At 37.6% G+C, this 3,666-nt stretch overlaps 1 pseudogene; it reads right to left on the bottom strand.

Annotated features, from left to right (window-relative positions):
• Positions 1–2,515: 2,515 nt before the first annotated feature.
• Positions 2,516–2,612, bottom strand: LOC130037069 (uncharacterized; annotated as a pseudogene).
• Positions 2,613–3,666: the final 1,054 nt, after the last annotated feature.

Below are 3,666 nucleotides of genomic sequence, written 5' to 3'. Positions count from 1 at the left end.
TATCTCTTTTTTTCTCTTTCATTATTAATATATGGGAAAGCCATGTAGTACCAGATATTGATTTTGTAATATGCTACTTTACTAAACAAATCTATTGATCCCAGGAGCTTTTTTGGAGATTCTTTGGGACTTTCTAAGTATAGTATTATGTTATCTCCAAATAGTAAAAGCTTGAGTTCTTCCTTTTTATATGGATGCCCTTGGTATCTTTTTTTTTTTTAACGAAATCATATGGCAAGTACTTCAAGTACTATGTTGTATAGAAGTGGGGAGAGTGGGTAACTTGTTTTGTGCCTGATTGTATTCTGGAATTCTATTTCATTGATTTCTGCTCCAAGCCTTTAGTTTTCTCCCCGTTGAGAATAATGCTTGTTGTGGGTTTGTGGTAGTTTGCTTTGACTATATTGAGGAAAGTACTTTCAACTCCCATTTTGTTGAGAGTTTTTCATCATGAATGGGTGCTGGATCTCATCAAATGCTTTATCTACATCTATTGATATGATCATATGACTTTTATCTTTATTTTATTGAGATGGTGTATTCTGTTGATTGACTAGAGAATGTTAAGCCATCCTTGCATCCCCAAGCTAAACGTACTTGGTCATAGTGTGTGATCTTTTGTTGAGTTTCTAGATTCTCTTTGATGGTATTTTCTTGAAAATTTTTGTATCTGTATTCACAAAGGAAATAGGTCTGTAATTTTCTTTTTTTGTGATGTCTCTGTCGATTTGAGTATTAGGGTGTTCTTTGCCTCATAGAAACTATTTGGGAGTATTTCTGTTTCTTCAATTTCCTGGAAAATCTTAAAAATGTTGGAAGCAGTTCCTCTTTAAAGGTTTGAAATAGTTCACTATTGAATCCATCTGGGCCCTGGATTCTGTTTGGGGATATAATTTTGACCATCATTTCAATTTCCTTGTTAGTTATAGGTTCAAGTATTCCAAATCTTCTTGGTTCAGCCTTGGGAGGTAATTGGAATCCAATAATTTATCAATTTATTCAAGATTCTCTCGTTTCCTGCTGCAAAGATTCTCAAAATAATCTCTGATGATCCTATGGATTTCTGTACTTTCTATTAGGATACCCCCCTTTGCATTTCTGATTCGATTTATTAGAATTCTTTCTCTTTGTTTCTTTGAGGGGCTTCTAATGGTTTAATGATCTTATTTATTTTCTCAAAGAACCAGTTTTTGTTCTTATTGGTCTTCTGGATTGTATTTTGGGATTCTAGCTCATTGATGTCTGGTACAAGTTTTATTATTTCCTTCCTCCAGCCTAGTTTGGACTACTTTTGTTGATTATTTTCCAAAATCTTGAGCTCTAATTTATTCAGGTAGGCCCTTTCTTTCTTCCTGATGAATTCTGGCAGAGCTATAATCTTTCCTCTTAACACTGCTTTTACTGTGTCCCACAAGTTCTGGTAGCTCGTGTCCTCATTCTCATTTGGTTTTTTTTTTTGTGATTATGTGTTTTATTTATTTTTTTCCTTTTTTTTAATTAGTGAAAAACCATGAGGTACAATTATAGGCTTACAAATTTTGTGCTTGGGTGTCAGTTATACAATGATCAAGTCCCCATACATCCACAAGTGCCCGTCATCCATCCCCATGGGTCCCAGCATCCCCCCCACCCTCATCCCCACCCCCCCGTCCCATCCTGCCTCTGTGGCAGGGTATTCCCCCTTGTTCTCTCTCTCTACTTTTGGGTACTGTGTTTTGCAAGAGAGGCTTTGAGTGGCAATCATGTTTGGTCTATCGACTACTTTTAGCATGCTTCTCCCACCCTGGGAGGGCCCTCACAACACCCTTCATTTGGTACTCTCTTCTCTATCTGAGCTTCCTTTTCACCTAGAGCCTGTGGCTGGCCTTCCTCATTCTCATTTGTTTATGGAAACTTTTTATTTCCTCTTTGATTTCTTCCCTAAGCCAACGGTTGTTCATTACTTCCCTTAAAGAAAATATTTCCTTGCTGAGCTTCAGTCTGTTTGATCTATCGGGAAGTGACAAAGAAGTGTTGAAATCTCCTACTAGTATTGTGTTACTATCAATGTTTTTCTATAAGTCTATTAGAAGTTGTTTTAAAGTATTTTGCTGGTCTGTCATTAGGATCATATACATTGAGGAGGGTGAGTTCTTTCTGATGTACATATCCCATGATCATTAAGAAATGATCTTCACTGTATCTGATAACCTTTAGCTTGAAGTCCATGTGGTCTGATACTAGAATGGCCACTCCAGCTTTGCGGAGGTGATATTTTCTTGAAAACTTGTTTCCCAGCCTTTTACTTTTAGCCCATGGATGCTTTGATTGTTCAGACATGTTTCTTGCGGGCAGCAGAATGTTGGGTTCAATTTTCTAATTCATCTTCCTATTCTGTGTCTCTGAATTGGCACATTTAGTCCATTGACATTGAGAGAGATTGTTGTTTTGGGGATTTGTGCTCTCTTTATGTATAATTTTTGTACTTGTGGGGATTGTCTTAGCTTAAAGTATACCTGTTAATACTTCTTGCAACAAAAATATGGAATGCTTTACAAGTTTGCATGTTATCTCTGTGCAAGGACCATGCTCATCATTGTATCATTTCAATTTTAGTATATGTGTTATCAAACCTAGTAGGAGTAAATTTTTCCATATTTTTCGTTTCTTATTACTTTGAGTGTTGTCCTTCCTCACTCCTATGGCAGACAATGATTCCTAATCAAGGAATGTATTTCAAAGCAGCATGAATAATAAATAGATTTAGAACTTTAATGTCCCAGAAATAAAATGTGGTTTTTACTATATTATCGTTTACCATACCCTAGGCATCAGTTTTACAAAATAATTCTTTTGGAAGATGGTATATGAGTTTGTTTAATGTTGTTCCCTGAATCCTTCATTAAGAACATTAAAATAGAGCTTTTTGCTGTTCTCACCTCAGTCCTGTGTACATCTTGAGGAAAAGGTGGATGGTGTTGTCTGCACTTTGACCACCTTTAATGTATGTAGGATTTTTCTCCTGAAGGATGAGGTGAGGATCATATTGATGATTTCATTTCACCTTATTACAAGTTCAACTTGAACGGAAGGTGAGACTCATGAGGCTCCTATAAAGGACAGAACAAAGGGTCTCAGTGAAGTTTAATGGCCAACTCATATTAACAACATAGATGACTCAAAGTAACCTGTGTGCATCTTTGTGTGTAGTGAGTTTCATATATACTGATAGTGATTGTCAGTCATGACACATGGGCAAAACAGACCTGTAATTAAAAATCTAGTTCTCTGAGCAGAGTGGGGTCTCTGAGGTGATTGAACAAGTGTGTAGTAATTTATTACTAAGCACATAAGTATTTTGAATGAAATGTACTTTTCGATCTAAAATTAATTCCAAATATGTCTAAAACGACAGTGTCCTGACCTCGCACCTGGCTTTTCTCACCGAGGCCCCTTGGAGGTGCCGGGGTGAGTTTCCCTCACCGCCCTGATTAGAGCCCCGGCAGCTGAAGACCTCTGCAACCAGCCATAGGTACGCTTAAGAACACCCTTCCCAAGCTTGAAGGAGCCTCTTGCATGAAGGAACTGGAAGAGGAACCCAGATGTGCGGGATCGGGGGATGAGATCTCCATGGCTGCTCAGATCAAGACTGTTCCCCCTCCTTCCAAATCCCCCATCTTCTAATAA

The sequence above is a fragment of the Sorex fumeus genome, unplaced genomic scaffold (genome assembly GCF_029834395.1).
Source record: "Sorex fumeus unplaced genomic scaffold, SorFum_2.1 ptg000070l, whole genome shotgun sequence".
NCBI lineage: Eukaryota > Metazoa > Chordata > Mammalia > Eulipotyphla > Soricidae > Sorex > Sorex fumeus.
Note: the sequence above shows the minus strand (reverse complement) of the source record. Positions and strands in the feature narration are given on the sequence as shown.